This window comes from Etheostoma spectabile, unplaced genomic scaffold (genome assembly GCF_008692095.1).
Source record: "Etheostoma spectabile isolate EspeVRDwgs_2016 unplaced genomic scaffold, UIUC_Espe_1.0 scaffold00019025, whole genome shotgun sequence".
NCBI classification, from domain to species: Eukaryota; Metazoa; Chordata; class Actinopteri; order Perciformes; family Percidae; genus Etheostoma; species Etheostoma spectabile.
Genome location: NW_022604627.1, coordinates 25,285 through 40,854, shown reverse-complemented (window position 1 = coordinate 40,854; position 15,570 = coordinate 25,285). Strand labels below are relative to the sequence as shown.

The 15,570-nt window shown below is 41.5% G+C and overlaps 2 non-coding genes across 2 annotated transcripts; both read right to left on the bottom strand.

Annotated features, from left to right (window-relative positions):
- Positions 1 to 13,325: 13,325 nt before the first annotated feature.
- trnav-uac (transfer RNA valine (anticodon UAC)) lies at positions 13,326 to 13,398 on the bottom strand. Its single transcript has one exon. It is a non-coding gene; the product is annotated as a tRNA-Val (tRNA).
- Positions 13,399 to 13,579: 181 nt separating this feature from the next.
- Positions 13,580 to 13,652, bottom strand: trnav-uac (transfer RNA valine (anticodon UAC)). Its single transcript has one exon. It is a non-coding gene; the product is annotated as a tRNA-Val (tRNA).
- Between the last annotated feature and the right edge of the window lie 1,918 nt (positions 13,653 to 15,570).

The window sequence follows — 15,570 nt, the reverse complement described above, 5'->3', positions numbered from 1 at the left end:
TATCACTTAATAAAGTGTTATTTAAATTTTTCGACATACTAGACTGACTTTTTATGACATTTTATGATTTTTTGACATACTATACTATGAATTTTACAAAACTAAAAGGATCTTACTCTCTAACTAAAAGCTCTATCTCTGTAGGGATCCCCCCCTCATAATGTTGTCACACACTTAGCATAATAATCTGAGTCTTTCAACACTTTTAGTGGATGGAAACGTTCTCTTTGTCAAGGAGTTTAAACACAGAAAGGGCAGGAAGGATAAATCCACCATATCAAGTCTCAAATAACCAGCACGAGGCCTCGTTTAATTTATTTTATTTTAACTATAAAACAACAATAACTTGAGAGCGTACAATTAAAAATGGCCAACTTCTAGTGTGCTGGTAATGATGAGAGGACCAATTTACACAAATATTTAATTTGCGCTTTTTCTAAACTCCAAACTTTTCATAGTTTCATCCCAAACCCACTATATAAATAAAAATTACAATGACTTTCTGTCAGCCAAACAAAAGTATGTTTCTAGAGATGAGAAGAAAGTTTTTACAAAATCAAAAAGTTTCAACATGTCTAAGTTTTCCAATCACAACATCTTTAAACGTCTTAATGTTTCTCCTTTGGGCCTTCTCCTTCCCACGGCGGGTACATTGTGGTTAGGGTTGGGTACCAAAATCCGATGCTAGTACGGCACCGGTGCCGTAACACCCGGTATCTATCGGACCGAATAGTAACGGGGATTTTGGGGCCTCATTTTCGGTGCTACTGAAACACCAGCGCTGCCTTTTTCCATCTAGTGGTTGTTTTGTCATTTAGCAGCAATTTACTAGAGAAATATGTTATTACATATTTTTTCTTACATTTAATTTGGACCATATAGAAATAAACAAGCTGTTCTTAAATGTTGCTGGCTGTCTTGTTGTGCTCCCTTTTTTTATTTAAACATATACATTTAAAAAATATGTTTTAAAAGAACGGGTTCAGGCACCGATTCTGGTGCCTAAATGGTAAAGGGTTCTGAGGAAAGGCAGAAAACAGTCCAGCTGATCCACAATAACATACATGTTGGTCAGAAGATAAAGTTACTGCTGGTCAGCCTTCAATGTGGAGAGAAGATCAGAATATAACAACACAGCTATCAGGGCATGAGGAGGAGGAAACAGCTTGGCTCTGAAACATGTTTACAACGAGGCAGAGTGAACGCGCAGGTGAGTTTTAAGGTGACCACTCTGAGAAAAGGTTTCCCCACATTCTTCACACCAGTACGGCTTCTCTCCAGTGTGAATGCGTTGGTGAGTTTTAAGGTTACCACTCAGAGAAAAGGTTTCCCCACATTGATCACACCAGTACGGCTTCTCTCCAGTATGAATGCGCTGGTGAGCTTTAAGGTCACAACTCTGAGAAAAAGCCGCCCCACATTGATCACAGCTGTAAGGTTTCTCTCTAGTGTGAATGCGTTGATGTCTTTTCAGGGCACCCTGTTGTGTGAAAGCCGCCCCACATTGATCACAGCTGTAAGGCTTCTCTCCAGTGTGAACTCTCTGATGAATCTTTAAATATCCTGTTGTGAAGGATTTGTCACAGTGCTGACAGCGGTGACGTTTGACTCCTCTTCCTCTCCGTTTCTATTAACAGACAGAAAAACCAAGAGAGTGAGTTATTGAGGTGCCATGCTGTAGAGCTCTATCTTAAACTAGAAACAACACTTAGAGCAGTGGTTCTTAACCTTGTTGGAGGTACTGACCCCCACCAGTTTCATATGCGCGTTCACCGAACCCTTCTGATGATGGCCAAGCGGGGCGTGTCATCACGAATCATATGAGTCGGGTGTGTGTCTTGACCTCCGCCGAACCCCTGAGACTGACTCACCGAACCCCTGGGGTTCGATCGAACCCAGGTTAAGAACCACTGACTTAGAGCATGTCTATGGAACATTGTTTGACTGACGCAATACTTTTCTTAACCCTTGAGTTGTCTTCCCGTCAAAATTGAAAATCAACACTTTTGTTGAGGCTTTGTATGAATGTTTAAAATTTTCTTCAGTTTTTGTCACTTTTTTGACGTTTAACAATACATTACACCAACTTATTCACTTTTACTTTTTTACAGTTATTTTTGGAATTTATGGTCAATAAACCTCATTTATAGGAAATTATACCTAATGTTGGAGTTAGAAAAGCAGAAATTAGGAATTATTTAGAATAAAATTAAAGGAATGGATGTTGATGATAATCACAGACTGGAATATGTCAACTTTTACTCAATACTATTTCAAAAACACTTCAACGTTTTCTCCAAATGCTATAAAATTGAATAAGACACCCCAAAATTAATGAAAGTAGAGATTTGTACTTGAAAAAGAGCGTTGGGTGGAATCAATCATGTAATTTAGGTAATTAAAAAGAACATTGATGTAGGACAACGGGTCATTTTGACCCGAGAACGACATGAGGGTTAATTATCTGCCAACATCACTATTATGGAGTTGCATTATGGGAAATGTAACATTCAGTGTTGGTTAGTTCGTGATAAATAAACTACTTTTGATCAATTTATGTGTGGCCTCCATTTTGTTGCCTCCCTTTAGCCAGCCGGTAACAAATGGGGGATCATCCGGGAATTTTTGTGCCGGGAAAGTTGTAAATGTAACATTTTCCCACAGATTTTGAGCTTTCACTGGTATCTGTAGGGGTTACCGTGTTGTCTTCATGTTGCTGAAACAGCTCTACTCCAGTTAAGTAAATTGGAACCATTATCCCCGATAGGCATTAGCAATGAGGGGCACCAGTTGACCTTTGACCTTTTGTTTTAGGTTGTTGTTTTTGCTAAATCAAACTTGTATAGCCAGCAGTATATTGTGTAAGTAAGTAATATGGTAGTGTAATGTGGTATTGTCCACACAAGCTACATTTCCTCAAGCAGTTCTGAAGCTCAGCAGAGCTTTCTGCTGTGCTCTGGATTAAAACTGCTGAGCATCACTGACGCCTCTGAAAAACACAGGCCAAACCAACAGTTATGACACGCATGCTGCTCATTCTGTGGAATTGAATCTGTCATTGAAAGGAGCATGTTCAAAATAATAGCAGTGTTGTGTTCAATTAGTGAGCTGATTGATTCTGTGAAGAAACAGGTGTCAGTTATGGCCCATAATTAATCTATACTGTATATATACATATTTAAGGAAGGAAGGAAGAACATGTTGTGCCTGCTGGTTATAGTGCATTTCACACTGAAATACTCAGCAAAATGGCTCGCTCCAAACATTGCTCTGAGGAACAGAGGACTTTGATTAAAAAGTTGATATGAGAGGGGAAAACAAATAAAGAAGTGCAGAAGATTATAAGCTGTTCTGCCAAAATCATTTCAAATGCCTTGAAATGGCATCCAAAGCCTGACCGACGTGGGAAACAACCAAAGGACACATTAACTGGCCAACAGAGAAATGGAGCAACATTCTGGGGACTGATGAGAGGGAAACTGTTCTTTTTGGGTCTAGGAGCCGCAGACAGTTTGTCCTCCGACCCCCCTGCTCTGAAATCAAGCCCCAGTCCACTGTGAAGACAGTAAAGCATGCTGGTTATGGGATGTTTCTCATACTGTGGTGTTGGGCCTGTTTATCACATACCAGGGATCCTGGATCACAGGGTGGCTACAGGTATTAACAAGTTAAATTTAAGACTTTTTAATACCAATTCTAAATGAAATTTAAGACCAAATTTACAATGGAAAAACAAAGTGGAAATATACAGTAATCTTTCCAAGTAAACACAAAATTAACAGTATGGTAAAAGGACAATAATCTGTTGAGTTTAAGAACATTGACTTAATGTGTGTAATCTGAAAGCATAACACAAAAATGTAATTGCTGTCCTAATTTATATTATTACAATATTTTCAGAACATGTGGGTCCCTTGAACAAATTGTTATAACATCAAGTGAAATAACAAGTGAATATTAAAAAAAACACTGTTCCTTTTGAACAAAAAAAATAAGTAAATGCCAATTCCAGCTGCTTTTAAAATGCAAAGACTCTTATATGATTTGTGTGCCTAACAGACAGAGAGAGAGAGAGACTCAGATGGATGGGTTGCAGTTTGTGGAGTACTCATTATGGAGAGAGAGTAGACAGCAGTGTGTAAGAGTGTTTTGCGGTGTGGGAATGTGTGTGTGTGTGTGTGTGTATCTATATGTGTGTTTTCAGGTCTCCAAGTGACCAATTTTTGTTCAAGTTTTGATGTCTACTCCTGAGCTTTTGTGAATATACTTGGAAAACAATTCATATACTATAATAAACAAAACAGTGACTTTGCACTTGAGAAAGCCTTCCCAAAAGAGTGTCCTTACCAATTTATAACAATACACGCACATACAAGTCCAGCTGTTTGCTTTTGGTTTTCTGGTTCAGTGTCTCGTCGAACATAATTACAAACGCACCGCATTTCTGGACTTCTGTGATGAGATCTTTTTTGATATATGGCGCCAATCCAAATTTAGCCACGTATCTGGTCTTGTCTTTTCCAGAGGTAAATGACTGTACAAGCCTTGAATCTGGAAGCATTGCTTGGAACACTTCTTCAGTCCCGTCATTTGACCTGTATGAATTGTGTCTTGTCACGGTCCTCAGCCCCCCCATCACCTCGGCTCGGAGTGTTAGCGTAGAGCCACAAACTGCTCGTAGGTCAGCTGGCATCGTTGGTTGTAGATTTCCCGCATAACATCTAGCGTTGTAGCGTTGACATTGTTGCTAGCGGTGGAGCAGAATCTAGCGATGGCGGGTAGGTGGCGTGCTTTTACGTAGTCTGTGTTTTTTGCTTTGTACGTGCGATTCCACCGCTCTGATCCCCATTGTCCCAAGTTTGAAAATCTTCCGACACATAACGCAGTTTGCTTCATAAGCATTTTCAGGCACCGACCTTAACCAAGAATACTCGTTGTTTTCAAGCCACTTGACACTGAACTTGCATTCCCCCATGTTTCTAGACGGCTATCAACAATTACTGTATCACCTGCATGCTGCGAAATTACAAATCCCGCGAAATTACAAATGTCACTGACTACGGCCACGCCAACACCCGCCCACGAAGCAGCTTGATTAGTTGAAGTGGTTAAGGTTAGGATAGCCGATTGGTCAGGGGATAGGACATGTACAAATGGGCTTATGTTACCGCGACAACGCAGCGCAAAGCCTACCGGGAAAAAATATTCGACAACAGATTGCCTGCATTTTCGCCGTGACATGACACAAACATATTTAAGACCTACCCAATCTGAATTTGAGACAATTTCATTTTAGGAAACGTGATTTAAGACTTTTTAAGGACCCGCGGCCACCCTGGATCAGTTCCAATATATCAGAATACTTGAAGAGGTCATGTTGCCTTATGCTGAAGAGGAAATGCCTTTGAAACGGGTCTTTCAACAAGACAAGGACCCAAACACACCGGGAAGGAGCAAAGTCTTGGTTCCAGATGAACCAGATGGATGTTATGGAGGGACCAGCCCAATCCCTGGACCTCAATCCCAGAGAACACTTGTAGGGTGACATCATAAATGCTGTTACTGAGTCCAGACCCAGTAATGCAGAGGAATTATGGGATGTAGTTCAATGGTCCTGGGCTGGGATAGAAGGTTTTGCATACAAAGATGTAATAATTGGTCGAAAGGGGGGTGGCCTCATACACCCTCCCCCCAAAAATACATGCATGTCCATTGATCTACGTTTGTATATCAACAGACAGAGTGAGTGAGTTAGTAAGGGGCCATGGTGGAGCGAGCTAAGTAAAACCAGAAGCATCGTTCACAGCATGTCTGTGTCTAAGTTCCACTGCTGCAGAACCATGGTAACCATGGTAATGCAGCACTATCAGAGGGCCGCAGTTTAATTGACTACCGGTTTTTCTTTGAGGAATTACTGTATAATATATAAATCCTAAAAGACATTTGTGAAGCCCTCTGTGTGCATTCATCAATATTGAGATTCGATTTCTGGGACTCTTCAGTCTGGAGTAACCTCTTTCCTTCACTTACCTCCTCCTCGACACCTTTCCTCTTGCCCTCCTTCTTCCTCTCCTCCGTCTCCTTGTGTTTCTGCATGTACTCGGTGATAAGGTCCAGGTCAAGGTTGTCTTGTGGCTCCCATGTGTTATCCTCACTGGAAAGGTGAGTGCAGACAGAAGAACATCTCCTCATACTTTGTTTTTAGACAATCCATTGATCATTTGAGGGCATGATACAATGCTGCAATCTATGCTGTAGATTATTTGCATACACACACATATACAGTACAGGCCAAAAGTTTGAACACACCTTCTTATTCAATGCATTTCCTTTATTTTCATGACTATTTACATTATAGATTATCACTGAAGGCCTCACAACTATGAATGAACACATGTGGCATTATGTACTTAACAAAAAACTGTGAAATAACTGAAAACATGTCTTATATTCTAGTTCTTCAAAGTAGCCCCCCTTTGCTTTTTTGATAGTGCTGCAAACCCTTGGTGTTCTCTCAATGAGCTTCATGAGGTAGTCACCTGAAATGGTTTCCACTTTACAGGTGGGCATTTTCAGGGTTAATTAGTGGACTTTCTTACCTTATTAATGGAGTTGGGACCATCAGTTGTGTCGTGCAGAAGTCAGGTTGATACACAGCCGACAGCCCTATTGGACAACTGTTACAATTCATATTATGGCATGAACCAATCAGCTAAGTGAAGAGAAACGAGTGGCCATCATTACTTTAAGAAATGAAGGTCAGTCGGTCCGGAAAATTTGAATGTGTTCCCAAGTGCAGCGGCTAAAACCATCAAGCGCTAAAACGAAACTGGCACACATGAGGACCGCCCCAGGAAAGGAAGACCAAGAGTCACCTCTGCTGCTGAGGATAAGTTCATCTGAGTCACCAGCCTCAGAAATCACAAGTTAACAGCAGCTCAGATTAGAGACCAGATGAATACCACACAGAGTTCTAGCAGCAGGCATAGCTCTAGAACAACTGTTAAGAGGAGACTGAATCAGGCCTTCATGGTCAAATAGTAGCTAGGAAACCACTGCTAAGGAGAGGCAACAAGCAGAATAGATTTGTTTGGGCCAAGAAACACAAGGAATGGACATTAGACCAGTGGAAATCTGTGCTTTGGTCTGATGAGTCCAAGTTTGAGATCTTTGGTTCCAACCGCTGTGTCTTTGTGTGACGGAGAAAAGGTGACCGGATGGGTTCTACATGCCTGGTTCCCACCGTGAAGCATGGAGGAGGAGGTGTGATGGTGTGGGGGTGCTTTGCTGGTGACACTGTTGGGGATTTATTCAAAATTGAAGGCATACTGAACCAGCATGGCTACCACAGCATCCTGCAGCGACATGCCATCCCATCCAGTTTGCGTTTAGTTGGACCATAATTTATTTTTCAACAGGAAAATGATTCCTAACACACCTCCAGGCTGTGTAAGGGCTATTTGACCAAGAAGGAGAGTGATGGAGTGCTTTGCTTCCACACTCACCGGACCTGAACCCAATCCAGATTGTTTGGGGAGAGCTGGACCGCAGAGTGAAGGAAAAGGGCCAACAAGTGCTGAGCTTTCTGGGAACTCCTTCAAGACTGTTGGGAAACTATTTCAGTTGACTACCATTCAAGAGAATGCAAAGAGTGTGCAAAGCAGTAATCACAGTAAAGGGGGGGTACTTTGAGGAAACTAGACTATATATGACATGTTTTCAGTTATTTCACACTTTTCATAATTCCACATGTGTTCATTCATAGTTGTGATGCCTTCAGTGATAATCTACAATGTAAATAGTCATGAAAATAAAGGAAATGCATTGAGTTATATGATAATGATATATATATACACAGTATATCAGGACCAAGAACACCAAACATTAATATTCTAGACTCATACTTACTCTGAGAACCCCTTCCATTTCAGCAGAAACTCTACTCTTCCCTTCACCACTCTGCGGTCCAGAACCTTCTCCACCACATACTCCTCTTCTTCCTCTTCCACCTCCTCCTCCTTCTTGCCTTCCTTTCCTGCTCTGGTCGCCAGCTTGCCGTCTTCTGAAGGTGCCTTTACTAGACCCAAGGAGGGGGGGGGGGGGGACATGCAGAGATAAAGATACAAGGGTTAGAAGAACTAATGGGAGGTGTAAGTGAATTCTAGTTGACCGTGTTTTACTAGATTAAAATCTTCTGTTTGAATGGAGAAAATGCAAGGGCTGATGAGGGGACCAATCCATAGGACTCCAGAGTGTCAAGTATCTCCTGCATTCAGACTGGAAGAACTACTACAATGTAAGGTCCAAAAGTCATTAACTGGAGCAACAAGCTACATGCACAGTAGCCTGGACCAACCACACTTCATTTAGCAGAACATCTCCAGATGTTCCTGTGTGAAAATGGAAAGTTCAGAAAGACATTTTGATGGTGCAACAAGGCAGGCCTGGCCGCTTCTTTAAGGGAATAACTGTAAAGATTCCCAAAGAATATGTTAACATTAGCCATCTTATATCTAACTGGGATGTTTTGGGAGTGATTGGAGCAGGATTGTTGAGGACGAAGTAATGTTACACAGACTGATAAGCCATGGATGCAGCACATTGACATAGTGTGTGTGTGTGTGTGTGTGTGTCTGTCTGCTCTCTGTCGACATGCACATGTGTTTCTTCTATCAGGGTGAACAGTTCCTTCCTGAGACTATGTAGCAGAGCCAAAGTCGTTGCGTCCAGAGCTCAGCCCCGCCCACGACTATTCTGATTGGTTTAAAGAAAACAAACAAGCCAAAACATTTCTTCTACAGTAAAAGAACGAAGCAAAAAAATCCCAGTTAAAGCTGTTTTTAACTTTAATAAATGAAAACATCTTTCTAAGAGACAACAAGGAATCCTGTTAAATAATCCTGATTTCAATAGAAACCAAAGTAATTGGGATTCATATCTCTTTCCCTAACGTACGACACGGAAAGCTTCAAATGATCACATTTCAGAAACATAAAAATCAGCAATTGTTTGTTTGTTTGAAGATATATTTCAGGCAACGCATTAAAGCTTGGTCTATTTGCTGGAATGTTCCAAGGTAACTGTTGGTAGCTAACGTTAGCAGATAAGCCCGTTGACAGTGTTGAGTCATGAAGAGTTAAAAACAATGTATTTATGCTAAAGTATGCTGCAGTCGGGTTGAGAAGATTTGATTTAATTCAGTGGTGAATGCTCCATATCAAGCTGTTTAATTATCATCTGTTGTCTCAGTGACGAGTAGATCAGGACGGCTATTGTCCCCCCCCCCCCCCCCCACTCTAAAGAAATGATTAGGTCAAGTCTGGCATCTCACATATAGAAAGAAACCTTTTGCTTCACACCAGGAAGTAACCTTCGCCTGTGCCTATGTTAATGTTAACTAGCATGTTAGTTAGCAGTAATTAGCCTGTGTCTGTTAATGTTAACTAGCATGTTAGTTAGCAGTAATTAGCCTGTGCCTATGCTAATGTTAACTAGCATGTTAGTTAGCAGTAATTACGTACCGTTACAACTTTCAGACAGGTTGCTCACGTCACATTTACGTCGTCAGTTGGAGGCTGCGCAGTAACGCTCAGCATCAATGGGAAAGCGCTTCTAATAGACTTCACTGGTCTCCATGGAAACAACGGGACCTGTTGGTCCACTTCTTTAACTGTCTATGGTTTCACTCACTCACTTAAAACAACTACTAACTGGCTCTATTAGACTACAAGCTAGTGCTAGCTTGTAGGCTAACAGAGCCAGTTAGGTCAGTTGGGTCAGTGTTTTCTTTCTTTCATTCCAATTTCAGGTCTGTCAGTCACAGTGAAAACTGGGGACATTTCCGGGGACAGGTCACCAAAACCGGGGACTGTTCCCGGAAACCGGGGACGTCTGGTCACCCTCCACAAGGACTTTAGCTTGTGCTACACTAACTGCTAACGATGCTAACGGGCTAACGATGCTAACAGCCATTGGTATCATAACTTTAACAAACTGTATGGATGTAAAACAATATTAACACACACACACACACACACACACACACATATGTATGTTTTCCATATGTTTACATATGGAAATGAATGAATGTATGAATGTTTACCTTCTGTCTGGTTCAGTAAGTGCAGCTAATCAGCCCCGGTAAAGATAACTGATTCTCTTCATAATCACGGATAACGGTCGCCGAAGGCCCGCCCCTCTGCCCTCACATCGACAGCTGATTGGACGGGACGTTAACAGCAACCAATAGAATTGAAGTAGGTCAACAGATTTTAAAAAACTGTATTTTTACTGTAACACTGAACACATTCAAAATAAATTATTTAACGGTTATAAAAAACAACGGAAAAACTACAAAATAATATGTAATATAGAGTATACATAATTAAATCAACCTGACATGTGTGTAGTAATAACAATAACTGAACTTTTCTTTCATAAACGTTATTTTAATATTGAAAAACCTGAAAATGTAGAAAGTAAGTGTGTGTGTGTTGTGTGTGTGTGTGTGTGTGTGTGTGTGTGTGTGTGTGTGTGTGTGTGTGTTAATATAGTGAGTACATTTCTTGAGTTATTATTGTATGAAATTATGGTTTAAATTATGATAAATGTATATATTAACTCAGTGTTCACATCACTCCAGTTCGGAGGTCTTTACACTTTTTTCCTGCCCCTCAAAGAATGTATTTCAAAATGCTTCTGCATACACAGAACCACGGGGGGATGGAGTCCAGGTTGAAATATACACAAGTTATACTTTAAATATTAACAGATTATTAAAATGAAAAGTGGGCGTGTACAGGGAGGGATAAGAGGCTGATTCACATATGCACACTTGTAGGTAATATGTGATTTATAAACAGAATATTACATACAGATGTGCATGCACATGGTTTTATCGAGCTGATTTATTTTTGGCTTTTGGGTGTACGTACACTTTCCGTAAGGATCCTACATGCAGTTTTATAAATAAAACCCCAGATTATATGGATTTTGGTGGGTTTGGTGATAGTGCTCTATAAAAGTAGTGATTATTTACATGGAGTCTGGAGGAGAAATGCTGTTCTATACACGCTAAAAGTAGTGATTATTTACATGGAGTCTGGTGGAGATATGCTGCTCTATACACTAGAAGTAGTGATTCTTTAGATAGATAGATATTCATTGATCCCAAAAAAATGGGAAATTACAGTGTTACAGCAGCACACAAAATATACATACATACAATATACATGAAATAATAATAATAATGACAAAATATAAGAATATAAGAACAAATATTTAAATATGTACAAGATGGGAAAAACAAAATCTGCAACTGTTTAAGTATGCTAAAATGTAAATGAACCAATCGTGCCGGTTGCCCTTATTGCAATATTGTGGTGTCTCAGAGTCTCATCTACCCCCCAGGGATGACGTGTTGAAGAGTTGTATTGCCTGTGGTAGGAATGATTTCCTGTAGCGGTCCGTGCGGCATTTAAACTGTCGAAGCCTCTTTGAGAAGGAGCTCCTCTGTAGGACCAGTGTGGGGTGGAGAGGGTGGTCAGGGTTATCCATGATAGATAACAGTTTGATCAGTGACCTCCTCTCCACCACAGCTTCAAAAGTGTCCTGTTTGCAGCCGATCACGGAGCCAGCCTTCCTGATCAGTTTGTTCAGTCTGTTTGTATCGCTGGCTCCGATGCTGCTGCCCCCCCCAGCAGATGGCGGAGGACAACAGAGCGCTGGCCAGAACAGACTGGTAGAAGATCTCCAACATCCTGCTGCACACGTTGAAGGGATCTCAGCTTCCTCAGGAGATAGAGTCTGCTCATCCCCTTCTTGTAAACAGCAGTGCTGTTGATCTTCCAGTTCAGCCTGCTGTCAATGTTGACACCCAGGTATCTGTACTCCTCCACCATCTCCACGTCACTTCCCAGGATGCAAAGGGGCTGCGGAGCCGTTCCCTTCCTCCTGAAGTCGATCACCATCTCTCTGGTCTTATCCACGTTCAGAAGCAGGTGATTCTTACCAGACCACTCCACAAAGTCACCCACCAGTGCCCTGTACTCTCCCTCCTGTCCATCCCTTATACACCCAACAACTGCAGAGTCATCAGAAAACTTCTGTAGGTGACATGACTCTGAGTTGTACTGGAAGTCTGTGGTGTACAAGGTGAACAGAAAAGGAGACAACACAGTCCCCTGTGGGGCCCCCGTGCCACTCACCATCAACTCAACATCAGACGGAACACGGTCCAGACCGACAAACTGTGGTCTGTCTGTCAGGTTGTCAGTGATCCAGGAGACTGTGGACGCACCGACACCCGTCACCCGCAGCTTCTCACCTAGTAGCAGAGGCTGGATGGTGTTGAATGCACTGGAGAAATCAAAAAATGTGATTCTCGCCATCCAGGTGCAAATGAGCTCGCTGCAGAAGATAGATGACAGTGTCGTCCACTCCCAGACAAGGCTGGTAGTCAAACTGTAGAGGGTCCAGAGAAGAACTCACCTGCGGCCTCAGGTAGGCCAAGACCAGCCTCTCCCGCACCTTCATCACATGGAATGTGAGACCCACTGGGCGGTAGTCCTTAAGGCCAGATGGAGTCGACTTCTTGGGGACCAGGACAAGGCAGGACGTCTTCCACCCTCTTCAGGCTCAGGCTCAGGTTGAAGAGGTGATGGAGAACACCAGACAGCTGACTGGCGCAGGTCTTCAGGACCCTGGGGCTGATGCCGTCCGGGCCAGCAGCCTTGCACTGGTGAAGCCTTTCCAGCTGTCTCTTCACCTGGCCAGGTGTGAATGTCCTCTCCCCCCATTGACACTTCAATGGGGGGAGAGGAAATGGGAGGAGGGCTGACTACAGGGGAGTGAGGAGGGAGGTGTGGGAACAAAAGAGGTGGGGGGGAGGAGGCAATGAGGGGGAGTAGGGGGTTAGTGGAGTGGTAGAGGAGGCAGTTCCACTGGGGATTGAAAACCAGGGCCTTCTGCTTGTAAAGCAGACGTGATAACTACTACACTATGAAACCTCTGTAAAAGGCACAACCTGTCTCATTCCTTTGACATATATCACTAGACAAACAACAAAGACAGTCCATAATACAGAAATAGTCCATCGATGGATACACTGCCAAGAATGAGAGACGAAACGTATTTGGAGAACCTTTAAGAAAGTCCAGTTTCCTTTAATTTCTACAATTCTATGTATAACTTTTGACCTAATTGACTGAGAAAAAAAGCATTGCTGTGGGTTTTTATTCAATTGTTGTTCAGCCCTTTTTCCTGACTTTTCAAATGACAATTGCGCCACAGTAACAGGACATAGTTCTTACTTCAAACCATAAGTGTGATTCCACTGGGGATTGAACCCAGGACCTTCTGCGTGTAAAGCAGACGTGATAACTACTACACTATGGAACCTCTGATGTACTGTCATCTTTAACATAATCAGAACAATACAGTAAAAATAATGGCTTGAGGTGAGGTTCTGGAAAGACATGGGCTTATATTTAATTATTGCATTCAATTCTTTCTTAAGACTTTTTAAATAACAATTCCCAGGTGGTACCAAATACATAGTTCTTACTTTAAAGCATAAGTCTGGTTCTACTGGGGATTGAACACAGGACCTTCTGCGTGTAAAGCAGATGTGATAACTACTACACTACGGAACCTCTGTGATATGGCTTTTCTTTACATAACCTGCATATAAATGTGACCTGAACCATAGACTGTAGAATTAGCTGTACTGTAGCTCCGGTTCTGAAAAGTGAAAACAATGCAATGGTGAACGAAGTGAAGTGAGGTTTCTTTTCAGCACTGTAGCCAGGCTGACGGATGGTCACAGCTCTATTGAGCCAAGTATTATCATAGCTCTTAGTAGTAACGACTTTATGAGATTCGTCAAAGATAAAATTACAATTATTAGGAGCAAAATTCACCAAGACCTGCCTTTAACTGGCACTGACTTATCTCTAAAGTCAGGAACCTTAGAAACATCAGTAAAACCAGATACGTGTTTAGACTGCTTTGCTTCACTTGATCTTTATCAATTTAATTCAATTATTTCTTCATCTAAACCATCAACCTGCCTCTTAGATCCCATCCCAACTAGGCTACTTAAAGAAGTTTGACCATTAGTCAACACTTCTTTACTAGATATAACCAATCTGTCTTTATTAACAGGCTATGTACCACAGCACTTTAAAGTAGCTGTAGTTAAACCTCTTCTGAAAAAGCCCAACCTTGATCCAGATGTTTTAGCCAACTATAGACCTATATCCAACCTTCCATTTCTTTTTAAGATTCTTCAGAAAGCAGGACTTCGCCAAACAGCTGTGTGACTTTCTGCATAGCAACAGCTTATTTGAGGATTTTCAGTCAGGATTTAGAGTTAATCATAGCACAGAGACAGCACTTGTGAAAATTACTAATGACCTCCTGATTGCATCAGACACAGGACTTATCTCTGTATTGGTGTTATTAGATCTTAGTGCTGCATTTGATACCATCGACCATCTTATCTTATTATAGAGATTGGAACATTTAATTGGCATTAAAGGAACTGCTCTAAGCTGGTTTAAGTGTTATTTATCAAATCGATCTCAATTTGTGGTCCAAGATTGTTGAGCTCAAACGGCTCACACATTATGATTGCAGCCTTCACAGGAAGAAACAATTAGTCAGAAAGAAATAGCAACATTATAATTAGCCTGCCCTGCAGGGAAAGCACACCAGCTTACAAATTACCACATTGTCTAGCTAGCAAACTAGGTATTTACACTGTTTTCAAAGAGCACTTTTGCGGTTTGTTTTACTTCGGTTGCTAAGCAACCCTGCGGCGGTATCATGCTGTAAATACCTTTAACTGTCTATGGCAAATACAGATGTTTCTTAAAAACAGTAAAAACATGCAGGGCTATAACATAACCTTATGTCTGCACTAAATAACCAAAACAGTGGCATTAAGATGGAAATAGAATAGATAGTTCAACTTGATGTCCCTTAAATTCACAGTTTATTTTTGTAACATATTGGTGTATGCATAATTGGAGATTTTTTTAAGATGTGTAAAGTCCTGACCATTTCCTGACCGGGAATTGAACCCGGGCCACGGCGGTGAGAGCGCCGAATCCTTGCCACTAGACCATCAGGGAGTCACATTTATCAAATTTATTTTTGTAGATGTGAGTTTCCTTTGTGGGTAATTTAGCATCTTTCTCATCTTTTCTCTCATTTCCTCTTTTTTCCTCCTTTTTCCTCTTTTTCCTTCTTCCCTACCTCTTTCCCTTTTTCCTCTTCTTCCCCCCCCCCCCCTTACAGATTATTGCTCCCCAGCTTTGGGGCAATGAATAAGGCGTCTGATTAGGAATCAGAAGATTCTAGGTTCAACTCCTGGCTAGCTCGTAGTGCTCTTTAGCAACTAAATCTCTTGTTTGTCATTTCCAACTTTACCCCCCAGGACAAACTCTACAAAAATGTACATCTATAAATAGCCAAATGATGAGTAATTATTGTTTCAACATGTGTGTAAGTTCATCTATAGTCATCATAGTGTCAGTCAACTACAGCAATAATCAAGCTCTTGTTTTT